The sequence below is a fragment of the Stigmatopora argus genome, chromosome 10 (genome assembly GCF_051989625.1).
Source record: "Stigmatopora argus isolate UIUO_Sarg chromosome 10, RoL_Sarg_1.0, whole genome shotgun sequence".
Taxonomy (NCBI): domain Eukaryota; kingdom Metazoa; phylum Chordata; class Actinopteri; order Syngnathiformes; family Syngnathidae; genus Stigmatopora; species Stigmatopora argus.
Window position 1 is genome coordinate 5457065 of NC_135396.1, and position 17810 is coordinate 5474874.

The following is a 17810-nucleotide window of genomic DNA, read 5'->3' on the forward strand; positions in this document are numbered from 1 at the left end:
TTTTCTATGATCCGCAAGTGAAATTGAAATGAGACATCTACAATGTGTAGTAGAAATGGTGCTGACGTAAAGAGCTTTGGGGATGGTAAATACACGACATATACTAAGTACACTCCATTTACCATCAACTCGTATTAACGCGGGGTTATTTCAAGTGTGATAGAACCATAAGTGCAATATCCCTTAAGCAAAAACATGTAGACATAAAAATCCTTATTGACTTTGACATTCATATCAAAATATGTTAGTATCCCGTATGCTTTCAATCATTACTCAGCCCATATTTTGACTAATAAAAGCTTAAGATTTGATTGAAAACACAGAAACTGGTGACTATTAAACAATACTTTTTGTCAATAGGTTTTCACAGTGATAAACTAATGTTAAGGCACTGTCTGTTCTGTAGTTGTCGAGCCATGAATGGGTGAAAAACGAACGCAATTAAGAATAATCAATTATTACTTTCCCTTTAACTTAGAGTATGACAATTTCGTCTTTGGCTATAAAAACCACTCTGCGAAAACAAGGCATTGACAACATGATGTGGACTCTGACAACGATGTATTACGAGTAGCGAGCCTTTAAGTGTGGAGGGCACCTCCATTAACGCTCCCCAAACACACAACATCCTCAAACCCCTCTAATCTTTTATCCCAAAGGCATGGGAAGCTTTCACGGGCACAAAGTGTTTCACATCCCTCATGTAGCAAAAAGGTACAGCTCTGTCTATTAATGAATAGACTCAGGTCATTAGTGTGATTATTCCATGTAGACAAGGGATGATTTTTGCCTGTACTCCACTGGTCACACATCGCAGGACTTTGGTATTCTGTTTACTTCCTCTATCGCATTCACCTTTTTCCTCGCTCCGTAGTCTATTGGGAGGGCAGATAGGGATAGTGGAAGGGTGAGTCAGTTATTAAGTCGACCGTATGTGGGAGCTGAGAAGGAATAACCTCAAATGGCAGAGCGACCAAATGACTTTGAGTAGGCTTATTTGGAAAAGCCACTCCGACTGAGGCGATGGAAGAAAATTCACTGGACCGTTCTGTCCTGTAAAGACCCCGCTAGAATACCAAAACCCCAATCTGCAGACGTGGATGACCAAAAATATTTTGTTTTTAGGATTACATACTTTATCATGACTGAAATAATAGCCCTGGACGCAGCCGTCAAATCAAGCCATTTTGGAGGAGCAATTAAAGCTGCACCATCCGCCCATCATCGAGCACAAGTGTTTTACAGCTTTTTAATGAAGGAACTAAACATACGTGGGCATTCATCACACGCTTGCAAAGGAATGGCACTAAGAGAGTGGACCCAATCTGGCTTTGGGCCCACAAGCCACTTCCATGTTTGGATTCTCAAGTGCGGCTCTCGGCTGACTCGGAACAATCCGAGACGGAAGCTAAATCAAACTCTTGGCACAATGGCTTGATAACGAAAGCGTCTAATTAAATCACGGCAATTAGAAGACAAATGGTCCTGTGCGGAATGGCGAGACCAATCTAAACACGATTGAGCCCTGACCACAGTGGTAAACATTGTTCCGTTCGCTCCCTCGGCGCCGCGTATTAAATCCCATCCATTTACGTCCGCATTCATTGGCCTGTCAGGTGTTGCGTTTGCCGGGCTACTCTGCACACCGAGACGCTAACCTCCAGTCAGATTCCCATTTAGATCACGGCAGACGCACGTGGCGGTGACGGCTCGTCAGGGGTATGTTCGTGTTTGACCTCGCTGTAATTAGAGTGATAAATCCGTGTCAAAATGAACTAGTGAGCTTTTAAATGAACATCTTGGCCTTGTCATCGAAATTCAAAACGTGAGCTGCTATGGACGCTTAATCAGTCATTGCGACTGAATTGTAGAACTCAACAGTGGACTTAATGGAGACTGCTCATTATATAAAATAAAGTCGTTTGGGGTTTTTCCCCAAATAAAAACAGTCAAACTAAAACGCATTTGGCCACAGAAAAACATCTTGCCGGAGGGCAAATAGGAATTTGAAGCTAATATTAATGGTTTTGCCACGGGCTGACGCATGGATAAATACTTAGAAAAACTCAGGTCTCATATGTCATAAGTGCCGTTGGAAATTGCGGACCCCTGTAGAGTGGTTTGGCTTCCTGAAAAGCTAAGATGTCTGACAAGATTTGGTCAAAGTTGCAGAATTTTCAGATCCGCTGCCATCAAATCCAAATGTCTCAAATGCCCCAAAGTGCATTTGTAAATAAACATGTACACCTGCTTAGCAAAACCATACAAACAGTTGAATAAGTAACACTTGTCTGATATACTAGATCTTATGTACTGCTCATAGCCTTTATGTCCATGAGAAAAAGGCAATTGTGTTGACGTATCAAGACTGCTACTGAACCATACCAACTGACCATTATAACATTAAAATAAGAATTATGCAAGATGTCCACATGCTAGCGCTACACAGTCAAAGGAAGACAACTTCTGCATCTCTAAAGTACGATAACGCTATTCTCGTCTTGTAGAAGATAAGCCAGTGGGGCCAATATTCCTCTTAAAAACAGCCGAGAGAGGACAAAAAAACCCAGCACTGAGCTACGGGGATTTGCAATATCAGATACGCGACAAATGTAACGCCACACTGCTGGATTGAATTAATGCACAATCCCAATCCCAAATGTCTCTGTTGGCAAATTTAGCGACTGCTGTGACAGCATCCCCCCCCACGACACATTGTTCACACACCGAAAAGCCCGCAGGAGACACCCCCAGCTAACTACTACGGCAGACAATTCGCTAAATGAACAAAGCACATGCATCAAACTAAAGCACGAGGCAAGTGCACAGGTGCAGTTTTGCGTGTTATGGACACAACTAAACAGCCATTTATTCTCAAATCCTACTTGTCCTGCGTGGGACTTTCTATCAGATGTCTGCTACACCGTGGATCGGTCGTCATGCAATGTTTGGGCAACGGTCCCAGGTGCAGATGTCCTGATCCGATCACCTCCATGACAATCGGGCACTCTGACCTCATTTCCAGAGGATTGGATTTAGGTCAAACCACAAAAACACACAAAAAAAACCTCAGGCTACGGCATTCCCTGATCAAAACGTATCCATGCATTACATTCCAGTTGACGTTGACTATAAAACTAAACAACAACAAAGAAAATAGCGTACACCCAGAATGTACTTTTCCCCCGCAAAAGCCATTAGCTTGATGCTAATAACGAAGAAAATGCTTCTGAAAAATCAGCATTGCTTCATAGGATTTAAATGTCAAAACAATGTCCCAACAGGAACGTTAACAGACTGTAAAAATCAACTCAGCAAAAAGTAAATGACATCTGCGAAGCTGTAGTTTGTCTTCTAGTTTTCTACGCGAGTGTATAATTTTCAAAAAAGGAACTAAGAACTCACAAAACGGAACAATAAACGCTCCGTTTTAAGGTAGACAATATAAAGTTGGCGTCGCGGTGGAAGAGTGGTTAGCATGTCTGCCTTACAGTTGTGAGATTTCGGGTTTAATCCCACCGATTCTTACAAGGAAAAGTGGCTTTGTTAGATGAATGAATATATGAATATAAAGTTGCCATAGATTAAAATCTTGGCCAAAGGCGAAGGCAACATTTATATTGGAGTTGTTTATGTCTCACACTTACTTAATTTAGAATAATAACCGATCAAAGTGCCGAGTATGTTTGTGGCCGCTTGGTAAGATCCTGTTCGATTAATTCAGAGGATGACACGGTAAAGCTGAAAAGCCTTCCTGGGATATGAGAGGAAAAAAATAGCAGTGTGATAAGTAAAGGGCGAAAATATGAATCAATTTTGATTCAAATTAAGACTTTCACTTGTATTATTCTATATGCAAATTGTGTAGGAATCGCTGATAAGAGGATGAATATAAAAGTCAAATACAAATGTCAATGCCGACAGAGTGCAAATCCACTTCCTTATCAAGCTCGATTCCAACGTCAATTAATTGGATAAATCAAGAAAATGTAAGTCAACACTAGCATTTTTAATCCTTATTTCAACATCAAATAATGCACCGAAGAGATTTAAGTAGGTTTTTTGGGACAATATAAAATCAATATCTTGGACAAAAGTTTTTTTTACAGTAAATTTGAGATGTTAGTCAAGTATGGATGCTTTTTGTTTTTAAGCGCCGTCATTAATTTTCCAGATATGCTACACCGTCGTATTAAATAATAATAAAATAAATGCATATTAGGGCTGCAGTAGGATTATGCATGAATAATTAATAAACAGTATATAGTGACAGATGCCCCTCTATTAAAGAGAAAGCTTTTCTAGCTTGGACTTTTCTTGAGTTTTAGCGGTTATGAATCCGTGAGTTTTTTAAAATTCAGGATACAACTCTATCCGAAAAAGTCTAGCCACCTCAAACATATATATAGAACGATAAAAACATGGTGCTATCCATCAAACATAACCACGACAGTTTTGAAAGTACACCATCAACGGGGAGTTGTCACAAAAAAAGTGTGTCGTTAACATGTAACAGTGTTCATTTTTTAAAATTATTTGGCAATTTCCCATTCCATTCTTGTTCCCATCCAAAAATAAATAAAAAATATCAGAGCATGCAGCATTAATGCAGCTGGAACTGACTGGTGACAACACTCCCATTCATCAGCGTCTCCCTAGAGAGTCCTCATCCTTCTACAGTGACAAGAGTCTGCAGCGCTCACGCATACAGTAATACACACAAGACCACATAAGGGGGCCCGTGTCAGCATCATCAGCGATCGAAGAGTGCAACTCGTGGTGTGTGTGTGTGTATGTGTGTGTGAGCGCATATATTATTCATCAGCATGCAATCGCGTGAACAAAGTGTCTCTGGTAGGAGAGATAAGGCCTTCTTTATTTCTGCCTCTCGGTTTTGTGTGAATGGATGTGTAGACGTGTGTGTTCTCCCCGTTCGTCTGGCAAACAGAGCATTTGCCAGAAGGGGGTGGGATGGAAAGGCAGAGGGGGGGGATGCAAAGTACGCCGGAGTGTCTCGGGGACACGGGAAAAACGAGAAGAGACAGAAAGGGAATCACTTATTGGACGGCGGAAATTTGCAAAGACGGCTGACGTCTTATCGAGTCGTTTCATTCGAGTGTGCCACCTCAATTTATTTGTTGGGAAAACACGACACGTCTACCTCCCATATTGCTCAGCGGTCGTGTACCCCGTCCGCTATGACGAGACGACGCCGTCGACACTGGCGGTTGGGCTCAATTCCAGTCTGCTTCCACAGAGGCAAACACACGCTGGCATGGACAGAAGAGAATTTCGCACATATTCTTGGCATGAGGAAACGCATCAATAGCAGTACACTTTTTTTAAGCATGGGGAAGGAACCATGATCTGTGAAAATCACACCCGCTGGAACGAGACAGGCTGACAAACAACAACTAAGGAGAAGCACCAGGCATGTTAGGCGTTACAGTAAAGATGATGCTAAGGCTGAGGAGGAGGAAAAAAATGGGATCGCGACACTACAGCAGCAATGCGGAGACTCTGGCACTTCATTAAGCATGTGTTATGATCACGCTGCGTCGCTGGGTCGTCGCAGCGCGATCGGGGGTATCAATTACGGTCGCGCCGCGTTGTGCGCCGCGACCGTGGATGTAGGACGGGACCCAAATGCAGGAGGCAGGAGAGGACGAGGCATTAGCGTGATAACGAGTCCTTTTAATGCATCAACCAAAACGTGCAAACAAGCGTGGCCGCATGCGGCGTGCACACGGACAGAGGCAAACAGAGAGGCAGCAGCATAACGACCGCTAGCTACCGCTAGCAACTGCTAACAACAGTCCATGGTAGAGTATGATCCGGCGACGAGTGAAGACGCGTCGCTTACTTAAATACAGGAACTGGAAGTAATCATTGGATTGGCTACAGCCGGTACGTGTCGACGGCAACCCAGGAGGGCCAAAAGGGCACTCCTGACAGCATGTGTTCTTTTCATACGGCTAAAAGGAGGTGGCAATAGCACATGGGTTCGACAAAAGAAGCAACCTTGCCGTCATATACGTCACCCATAAGGCCTCGGCTCTGCACACTTGAGTTACTAAATGTAGCAAATCCCCCAGATATGGAAAACCAGATGTGCCCGCCACTAGAAGAGCAGTCTTCTGACTGTCAATCACAAACGAACAAGTCTACTTTTAGACTCACAATTTGTGACGAAATCCCTTGGTGTACTTACATGATTGATATGTACAGTTTAGCTAAAAAAAAATACAATACTGCACATTAGGGACGTGCCGATGACATATTTTTGCATGCGAATGCATATCAGTTAGGCAACACATAAAGTTGTAAAGAAATTACATTAATCTCGTAAAAACCTTTGCAATATTGGAATGTGATGAATTGAGCTATCGACTTTTATTTTGTCGCTGGACATTTTTTCTTTGTTGTGCAATGTTTGTTTCACTAGCATAAATTTGGTATAACTATAGTACTGAATATATATATTTTTTGCTGTGGATCGTTTTGTTGTTTGGAGCGCTTAACGACATGATTAGGCCCGATTTCCGATCACGTAATAAGATCTGGATATCTCTGCTGCTCATTGGAATTTCGCTTTTTTGTATGCATCAGCTTTCTTACATTTCGTTTTTTTATGGACGCCTGTCCAAACATTTTCCTCATTTTCGATGCATCTGGTCAGTTTTCATAGCAATTTCACAAGATTGTCTCTCACGAGTCTCCACAGTAAGAAAGAAAAATTCCAAGTATTATCCAATTCTTAACAGGGCGAGAAAGATGAACCTGCTCCAAAATTGAAAAGTGGTATTCGTGTGGCCAATCTGAGCAGGATACACTAAAGTCTGCACAGACCACATATTGTAAATGCAACAGCTGACAGGTGTCCAGTGACTCTCAACTTGGTCTTAGCGCCAGAAAAAAAAGACAAAGGGAAGTAAACCCAGATAGGGTCATCCCTGTTCCAAGCAATAAACTCTCATCCTCCCTCCTTTCCATTTTCCAAACAGCAAGGACATGTCTAATTGATTAAACCCTTCTTTCTGTATGTAAAAACACATTTTAGCACCTGGGATAAATATATTGTATGAACATTATTGACTATTAATATAGTATATTGCTTTGTTTTTCCAAATAAGATTTTTTTTTCAATAGATTAATCACAAAAACTGAGATTTCCCTGTGTGACATAATTGAAACGGGAGTATTTTTTAGCATTTACTCAATGAACCAAACTACAGTAATCCCTCGAATATCGCGGTTAATGTAGACCAGACATGGCCGTAATAGCATACGTTTTTTCTTCTTCAGTGAAGCCCATAAAACATGACCTAGTGTTTTTCAGATGGCAGCTTGCTGAAGATTTACTGTAGTTTAAACATGATTAGTGGGGAATAATTTCACTTTTGTATGACTAAGCCTGCCTGATTAAAAATATGTAAGACGGTTACTGGCAGGGTAGCTTTTTTAAATAGTTTTGTTAGACATCACTTTCTCCTGCTTGGCACCATAACGCCGATGACAATAATGATATAAAATGCATTCACCCACCTATTTTTAGCATGTGTGCTCATCAGAATGAGCCAATCTAACTTAAGGCAATTTCCAGAGAACACAATGAACCACAGGGCACAATTATAACTATGGACAATTTGGAGTGTAAAAAGTAACCCAAGTCGCATTCTTTTGTGGGGAATGAACCAAGTTAGAGTAGCTGAAGAAAACCTAAGCAAACGTGACACAGAAAGTCCAGAGCTAAGCTTCAGACGGCGATTCATGCTGACGACTGTCTATAAAAGCTGCACTGCATAATTCCCTCTTTTAGACCAAAATACAGAGAAATAGTGTGACACAATCTAAGTGTGAAAAAAGCCAGTCTTGGAAAGAGAAGCAATTGCAGAGAACCAGACGAGCACAAGATGCTCTATTGGTGGAAGATATGCCTTGTGTCCACCTCAGCATTTCTAAACAGTTATCTTCCCCGTGCACAGGAGGAAAGGTCATTTATTTTTTTCTTTCTTTCCCTCTCCTCTCTCCTCTCCACTCGACATCGCTGTCTTCCCATCACCTCTCCAACTCCTCCTCCAGTTCCATTTATCTCCTCCCCACCTGCTCTCTCACTTTATCTCCCCCTTTTCAGCATCCTCCTTCCCTTCCTTCGGCACAACAGCCACCACGTCCTCTCCATTTTCCTGCTTGCTACGACGACGCTCTGAGCTCAACATTGCATTCGGGCTCTAAACAAAGCTACCTCGAGCACCGTGATGGCTAATCAAGCGTGTCCAGAATGTGTCAGCCCTCAGATCCACTCAGCGAGGTAATGATCTTGGTGAGTAGCGGGCAAGGTATGCTTGAAGGACGTGGAGCAGATCAAGGCCAAGTGGAATTTAATGGGAAAATACATACGGAGGGAGACAAATTACCTGAAAAGTCTGGGCTGATAAAGTCAATGAAGCTGGCCTCGTGTTTACCTTCGCTTAATCCGAATGAAGACAGTGACAATGTAGGGACAAAATCTTTGCTCTCAAGCTAAATAAATGTAACTCCAGATTTGCTTGGCGTAAGATCACGGACAGAAGAAGCTTTGTTGAATAAATAGAACCTAAATTAACACTTTAAAAGTGCATTAATAAATGAATTGCTATGGCCAAACCTGACATCTTTTCGCCCACTCGTTCCAAAACAAGCAAAGTGAAAATTTTAAAGTAGCGGTGTTAACCACCAATTTAATGACAACGCTATAATGTTGCAGAGTCTGCCCAAATTTAATACAATTAAAGTAAAAGTAAAAAGGACAAAGCAAAATTGGTGATTTTGTCAATTTGGTTGCCAAAAAATTCTCGATAATTTTTTGAAAACCACTTTTTAATGGCATATGGCGATATTCCACTTTTTGAGAAATTTTTACACAATGATGCTAACTAACTAAATCCAGATCAACTACTCGAATTGCTAAACCGCTCGTTTTACAGCTTGGAAATAGAGGTCATCACAAAAATTGGAAATGTTTAACCCCATAAATTACAGCGTTACATTAAAATGACTTTTCTCCAAACATGACTAAAATCTCTTAATATTACGCAAAAAAAATGTGCTCACACAAACTTTAAGTCGCCAAAAGTTGACACCCTAGAAACCATGTTAGAAAAAAATCAGCAACAAAATGACTGTTTCACAATTTGAATCTTGTAATAGTATAATCTATAATTTAACGGTCCATATATTTTAAATTTAACCTTGTAAATAGTTCAATTTTAATCTTCTATTAAGTTACATTAAAATGACTGACATTGTAATCATTGCGATAAAATCCTGACCACTGCGAAGGCAAAACAAATTTAAACAACAGTCATTGAACAGATGTACCTCCTGAAGTGTCTGGAGAATGTGTACTATATCCCCACGGTGAGATTAGGGAGGGAAATTGGGTCACCAAACAACACCCACACCCACATTTGAATACATGGGGAGATGCGAGTCCCTGAGAACAAGGACAAGGAAACACTCTTGACGGTGCGGAAGAGACCAATATGTGCCAAGACGCATAAAAAAAAATTCTTTAATTAACTTGTTGTGCTGCTCACCACTTTCCCGACATTCTGAGTCAGGAATTTTCCTGATGAGGCGCCTTGGCTCGACAGAGCCATCATTATGATGTCCTTGCTTGTTTGGTTTGTGTAGCAGGCGTTGCGCGACTTTCATCAACTTCAGCAGCTGAGCAAGACATCTTCCACTACATTTACCGTCCCATCTGCGTGACGACGTTTGGAAAAGGTCACTGCGCGTGAATTAAATAACAGTTGCGATAAACTCGTCGTAAAAAGGCAGAAAATCCCATCACTCTGCGGAGTGGACTCGTATGAAAAGCAAATACGGTTTTCCTTCTACAAATGAACAACGATAAAAGTTTGAAGAGAATTGATTGATAACAGCAGGGCGAGATGACAAAGAATCTACTTCCACTTATAGGCTTTGTCGCATAGTCGTTAATCAATACGTTTCTGGCTTTTACATTAAACGATAAAATGAATGTCTGGTAACAAGCTAGAAAGGAAACAAGAACATGCACTCATCTGCTATGACAGGCTGAAGGATGCCCTCTACTGCCCAATTTTTAACCTACAGGCAACACAGGCACCAATAAATCCATATATGCCCAATTCTGACAAATTATTTGGCTACAAAAGGCTCCCCTGAACTGGCCAACTAAAAAATATAATTCCGCAAATAATTCATAGATCAACTCTGATGCACAACAATCTAAAATTGGACTAAGGATGGATAGATTTGAAAGATTGAAAATGTCCTTTTTTATTGTAATGTCCACATATGTCAACAAAAATGTTGGCAAATAGGAGTCCCTTTTTGGGCCATTACGTCTGTGTGTTTGCCTTTGGGAAATTTCACAGTTAAATGATTTTGAAGTCCAGAGGATTAAAAAAAATATTAAGGGTTACCGTGACATTTTCAGAAGTTGTTGTTGCTATGATTGGATTTTGTCACTGTTTTTGGACAAGAAGCCAAGTTATGATAGCATAGCAGACATCAACATGCACACAAACATAACAAAAAGGCACAATGGTCTGACTGACTAGTGCTGTGTAGTAAAATGTGATCTCATTTAAATTTGGAGCATATAGCGCATTACTCTTGAGAAATGATGGCAGCTACTTTGACAGAATAATAACCCTAGAAAATGTGAACGTATTCAGTCTTTCAACCTCCGTTCTATTTTGGAGAACACTGAAAATAAACAGAATTGTCCCTTGAACTCTGAGTAATAATCCTGAAAAACAGAGTCAATGAGTCATAGTTTGATTGCTCAAGATGGAGAGAAAAACGGTAGATTCAACCTTTAATGTCAGATCGCAAAATCAGCCTGTTTTTTTGCTGGAAGAAAAGCTAACTGGAGCAACGTAAGAAAATGTCTCCCACGTTATCTTTCAATGTCAGCGATATCTGCCAATCGTGGCGTAGTTAGGTAGCTACAACTTTTGCTTCAACAGCAAGAAATACATAATTCGGATTCGGGCAGCAGATCGGGAAGCGACAATGCGAAGGATGGTGGCGGTTGGTAGAAAGTGTGATGGCAGGATTTGGGATTTGAGTCTTTTAACTTCATTAGTTCCGCCTCAGTCTGGGGCCTGTAGATTATGTCTAATTAAGAAGCTTAACACCGCTTAAAAAGCAGCGCACAGAAAGCACAAGAGCCTTATCTGTCAACCTCCTCAAACGCTTCTTCACTACCTCCTTTCTTTCCGTAGCGGACGGACATAAATTCCCTTTGCGTGGCCTTTAGAGCGCGGCGAGATTAGCCGCCGCAACATCGGTGTGCACGGGATAGCGAGCGGCCACGGTGATAGCCGCTTGGGTTACGAGCCATCGAGAGAGAGATTTAATGGATGTGTGGGACTGGCCGAAAACCTGGGACCCCCACCCCCCGGACTACTAAGCCATAAGACTCCACATTAAGAGACCACTGCGTATTAGCATGCACATAAACAACCAGCTCAGCCAATGTGTAATGGAGCATTCCAACAGTCAGCAGGGAAAGTTAAGGGATTTTTTTCCCCCTCCAGGTGCGAGTGCATCCAAAACTTAAGAAAATAAATGAATAAATAATAATAAAAAAATGTTAAGTATTTCACATGAGACTTGAAAAGCCTTTAAGTGTAAGATGGAGGATGCTGATCAAGAAATACTTTTTGGGCAATTTCAGTGAGAATGAAGCTCGACTACAAACTGTCCCTCAAAAGAGACAACACTGTTGAAAGCTTTTGATATATTTATTACACTAAACACAAAAAAAAAATCCATACTGTTAGTATATTCAAATGCAAAACACAGTTCCTATTGGCTTATTTGCAAAACCCTACTGAATGTTCATATACTTCTTTTCTATTTGAGATGTCACGTATCTGTACAAAAATAATGACTTAGAGCATGTGTCAAAGTGGCGGCCCGGGGGCCAAATCTGGCCCGCCGCATCATTTTGTGTGGCCCGGGAAAGTAAATCATGAGTGCCGACTTTCTGTTTTAGGATCAAATTAAAATGAAGAGTATTAGATGTATATTACATTTCCTGGTTTTCCCCCTTTAAAATCAATAATTGTAATTTTTTAATCAATTTTTTTCTGTGTTTTTAGTTCAAAAATCATTTTGTAAAATCTAAAAATATATTTAAAAAACTAAAATAAACATTGTTTTAGATCTATAAAAAAACTGAATATTCAGGGCTTTTAATCCAGCTCTTTTAATCCATTTATTAAAAAAATATCTAAATATTATATCTAAAATGGTCCGGCCCACATGAAATCGAGTTGACGTTAACGCGGCCCGAGAACCAACCCCGAGTCTGACAACCCTGACTTAGAGCAACTAAATATTTTTCTTCCTTTATCTTTCCAACGACAAAAACTGAAGGATTGAATCCTCTTCCACTAAATAAAAAAATAAATAAAAAACATACTCATCCTCGACTTCTTACTCACATTAACATCAGTCAGTTAGAAATGTCAAGAAGCCCTTACATTATATTCCGTTTGAAAAAGTCCTGAGGAAATGTCAAAAAGAAAGAATTCAAAGGGGTTAAAACATAAAATGTTGGTTAAATATCTCCACTGAGTTGTTGTTGTTCCTCAAGCTCAGCAACCACACTGCTGCGTGTTCTTCCCTCTCGCATCAGTCCACTAAAACTGGACAACTATCTCAACAACATGTTCAAACATCTGGTTGTAGCCTACAGGGGAAAGAGCTCAGTGTTGTACTTCTAGCTGACAAAAGGTGACTCGGCTAAGCGTTTTCTACAACAGAATGCTTTCTGTATTACAAGAAGAGCTTTATGTCGAACAACACTTTCAAATTCGGCTGAAACTTGCCGTTGCTGAGAACACTATTAAATGCCTCTTTAACAGGTTTTCTTGAAATTCCTTCCAAACAACACATAAGCTTTTAAAAAATGTTTGCACCTATTTAAATGTGTGAGTGTGTGTGGTCTCTTCTAAACGCCTCTTCGAAACCTGTTAATTATCACACAGTCGGAGGACTGGCACGGCATGTTTCGCGGTCCATGAGGAAGCGACGTCGGTATGTCACCAAAAGTTGATGTCTGCAGATCCTGACCAAATTCCGGTTCAAGTGATGCAAAAATGTTTTTTATGACTTTTCTCCTAACATGACTAAAATCTCTTAATATTACACAAAAAAAATGTGCTCACACAAACTACGTCGCCAAAAGTCGACTCCATAGAAACCAAACGGTTCATGTTAGAGAAAAATGAGCAACAAAATGTCAGTTTCACAATTTGAATCTTGTAATAGTACAATGTATAATTCAACGTTCATCATATTTTGATTTTAACCTTGTGAATAATTCAATTTTAATCTCCTATTAATTTTTCTCTCTGAATATTACAGTTTATGACTTTTTGCAATTTCCCACAGAAACCTGACCATTGCTCACGGCAAATAAAATTGTGATCGGTCCACCCCTCAATTTCTTTGAAAGACTTTTGATTGGCATTTCCACAGCACTCAACATCCATCCATCTTCATAACAACAATCCGTGTGCGGTCGATTGGTCACCGGTCTCTTGGTCGCGGTCGATTGGTCGCCGGTCTTTTGGTTGAGCTTTTCTTTAGCCTAATAATTAATAGGGCATTAAGTATGACTAAATAGTAATTCGCAGTTTGTATTTAGGGAATTTGAGCAACAATTTAAATGCTAATTATCAATAACCTTCCGGGCGACCAAAAGACCGGCGACCAATCGACCGTGTACCCAACAATCAACCAACCAGAACAACTGCAAACGTGATCTACTCTGGTCAAGGCGAATGTCTCCAAATCTGTTGAATGTCTACTTTCTAACAACTCATCCACCACTGAGATCATGGGTAGAGGTGTTTAAATAATGAAAGCAGTAACAACAAACAGAAAGGAAATGGGCGAAACGACTACAGAGAAGTAGAGACGGCGCGCAAGGTAGCGATAGAGAGATAAAGTCAAAGCATGATGGACGTAGCCAAGAGGAAGACTTGGAAAAGAGGCTGGAGTGAAGAGAGCTGCTATCTGATAGAAGGGATTTGCTCCAGCCTGGAACAGTAATTTACTAAAGCCATTCTGCACAGGCCCATCAGTGGCGATCTGCTGGCAGATTAGGCGACAAAACCTCATGCCTCCCTTTCGGTCCAGCCAATCAGCAGCAAGGGAGAGAAAGGATGATAGAGAGGAATAGAAAAGAAAAGGGCGCATTTTCGCTTGGCATCTGGTCAATAAAGGAAAGCAACAACAAAAAAATCCATATGGAAGGAGGATTGGATTTGCTTTCCAGACAGAGAATTCAAAAAGACTTTGAGTGACACACCTTCAAGCTGCTAAATAGCGTTTCTGAACAATGTCAATAATTATATTTCGTAGTGGGTAAGGGGAAAATTCAGATTTTGTGAACGTTTACTAGTAAATTAGGATGAAAGTTTCTTTTCGGGTTGATCGTGGTTTGATCAACTGGAAAAAAATTTGAAAGAGCTATTTTCAATTGTAGTGTATGTATTACTCACATACAGTTGTCAGTGGGAGCTACATTGATTAGCTATTAAGTGAAGACTGGTACATAATTTGCGCGCCATAATATTCATTGCAGGAGCAGGTCTTTTCAACACAAAAAAACGATAGCTATTTAAAATGTCAATTGGACGTAATATAATGTCAAATAATACGACAGTGGTAAGAAAAGTGCATTCGTTTTTTCCCTGGCTGGAACGAATTACTAAATGTCCATTCATTTCAATGCGGAAAACTGATTTTGGATAACTTTGAATTACAACATCGTCTCTTTTAGGCAAATATTTGAGTAATAAAATATTTAAAAAAAAACCTTCTTGGCAGTGGTCACATGAAAACACCAAACAGATGTTTTTCAAAGCCAGGAAACAAATACAGTGCATACGCACAAGCAAGCAATGAACTGTTCTTGAGCGTCCACATCCTGTGTTTCTGGCTTTAGTACTGACATATGAAAAAACAAACAAAGTAGAACAACAGTGAGCCATTCCTTCCCCCACAGACTGCCATCGCCGCTTCCTGTGCTCACTTTGGAGCAAGCGCCCCAACCACAAAGCACCCATGAGGGGCCCCTAGTCATCTCTGGGAGAAAACGCTTACATCACCCATCCTCATCCTCATCCTCATCCTCATCCTCATCCTCATCTCCCGTCAACGACGAACCCCGGAGAAAGAGGCGGGGCTTTCGATGAGACTGCACGTGAACGCGTTTGCCGCTGCACAATTTCCCAGAATCGGGTTTGTTATGACCAAACACTGAGTGGGGACAAGCAGAGGATATATTTACATAGTTATGAAGCAGAAAAATAAGGATGGGAGTATTCGGCCTGCGCCTCGAGCCTGACGATGAGTGCGCTTACCAAGCCAGAGTTGCGGTTCGAGGGAAGGTTATAAACGAGTCGACTTGTTCGTTACGTTCGCCCGAAAAGCACGGCAAAAGGAAATTCTTTGCCGTCGCAGCGGTATGACTCAATACATTCCGCCTGTTTATATCACAGCTCGGCGAGAGAAAAATAAAACAAGCTCAGATTTGATGTTTGTGTTAACTACTCTTTTATATAGAGTCACAGCCGTAGTTCCAAATCCACACGAGTGCTATGCCGCAAACTGCGAAATCCAGTAGATCAATCCCAAAAATATAAAATGAGGCATCTAGTAAATTGAGATGCAGCTGAGGTTTACTTATCTCCCCTCCCCCGCCCTCCTCGACAGTCACATGGATTTAAGCTACAACCGGCCCAGCTCGTCCTGACCTGACAAACGGCATTCTAGATGACCTTTTCCCTCATTGGCCCCAAAAAAGTCTGCATTCTCGCTTCTCCGACAACTGTGACTAACACGAGTTGTGGTGAGGCCGTTTTGTCAAAAACAAAACTTGTTTACATTCCTCACCTGTGTTACTTTTATCTGACTGACGGCAAGTTAGCATTGCAAAACGGCAAACAAGCTGGTGACCGAAAGCATGTAAAAGCAGCTTTGTTTGAAAAATAAATAAAGTGTAAATAAAATGCCCACTTTAGATGTAGTTTTTTTTTTTTTAACATTTATTTATTAGTATGTGCTCCGTGCCTTGATTAGGGGGACAACTCATTTTTTGAGTATTAGGAATGTGACAAAATGGGAGATTCTTAACAGCCAGCCCCACAGCAGGAAATGAACTCTGACATAAGAAGTAGACTTTGGGGCCACTGGTGCATCCTGGGAAATGATGACATTGAGAGGGAGGGGGAGATTAATTCCAATTATACTCAGAGGACGTTTGCCACGATAACAAAATTCAGAATTCAACACTATAACTTAAGAACTTACATTGAAACCCTTATTGAAACGATATCAATGCAAAATCCAAAATTTGATCAGTCTTTTAATGTATTGTCTTAGCTTGTAATAATAATAAAATGATCTGAATTTCCAATTTCATTAGCGTCAAGCCAACGACAATATTTTGTGTTTTGGGTAAACGTTTATTAGTTTCAATACTATACTGTGTACCATGTTTGTCTTTTTTTATTTTAGTTCTGCAGAATAATAAGTGTAGCGCGATTATATATTTTTTCCAGTATTGTCCTCACTCACTCGACAAATTGTTCTGTTGAGGGGGCGAAGGCTGAAAAATAGTCTACCACAACTTGCTCGCCTAAGTTTCATTCTTTCCATGGTCAAATACTGTAAATATTTTAAAAGAGTGACTAAAACCGCTTGATGCAAGCATAGTCAGCCTTTTTTTTCGTGCGTGGGGGTCGGGTGGGTCTCTACAGTGAACTATCCCCGACTGAAATACAAGTTAAAAAGTATAGCTTAGTTTAATTTGTGACAGCAACATATCAGTTAATGACTTACATGAATGCTTCCCATAATTGAACTGCCTTTATCTCATTAACCCTAATTTTAGACCATTCAGGTGACTCATTACTGGTAGCATTCGCTTTAAGTTTGTCCGACAACAGAAAGACTAAAAGAAAGAAAAAAACAAGGTCAAAGCCAGGCCAAGCCAGAGACTGGCACCCCGTCGGAAACTCTCGTCGGTCTTTCTTTCATGCAGATGGACCCGCCAGTACCACAATGACGTCCGGCTGCCAGCACGCAGACTAGATCGGAGACATGGAAAGTGCAGGAAGTAAATAGAGTACTGCCATACTAAATAAAAAGTAGTACGTTGCTTGGGTCAAAGCTTTTCCGGTAAATTTCTCAATCGTTATGTCGCTGCCTCTGCGTTTTCCGCCCCCACCCCGCCGTGAGACGCTGGCATGGACATCATTAGTTAAGTGGTGGCTTGGTGACAGGTGGTGGCGCTGCAATCGATAAAGGCCGACTCAACCATCCGCAGCCTGAGCGGTGCTTATTCATCAGCTGAGGGGCTACTAGCGTGAAGCCTTTGCTAGGGCTATAGATTTAGACCGAGTGGAGGTATCAAAGCTTTGCAGCATGGGATATCAAATACAGTAGGTGCTATGTGCAAGTCCGCTTATCTTTGGACCTTAAATAGAATATGACGGACACTGTCATACTGATGCCTGGATGCTAGGAATAATTGGCACTTAAGCCAGATTGCCAAAAGTTGTCAAAGTGATTTATATGTAATTTGAATGCCATTTTTGGGGAATGGGATCGAAAATGAAATCGAAATGAAATGGCTGTGTTAAGACCTACCGTATGCATGCATGTACATCTATGGGTATGTATATGTGTATGTATGTGTATGTATATGTGTATGTATATGTGTATGTATATGTGTATGTATATGTGTATGTATA

At 40.8% G+C, this 17810-nt stretch overlaps 1 protein-coding gene across 3 annotated transcripts in view; it reads right to left on the reverse strand.

Moving 5' to 3' along the window:
• The window catches only part of arhgap35a (Rho GTPase activating protein 35a), a 54422-nt gene that overhangs the window by 30457 nt on the left and 6155 nt on the right, over positions 1 to 17810 (reverse strand). The window contains exon 1 of one of the 3 annotated variants that reach the window (XM_077610799.1): positions 3648 to 3937. The exons of the other annotated variants lie outside the window; for them this stretch is intronic. The gene's annotated coding sequence lies outside the window, so the exon portion shown is untranslated. Of the gene's footprint in view, positions 1 to 3647; positions 3938 to 17810 lie in introns of those variants that run through there. 3 annotated transcript variants of the gene reach the window in all.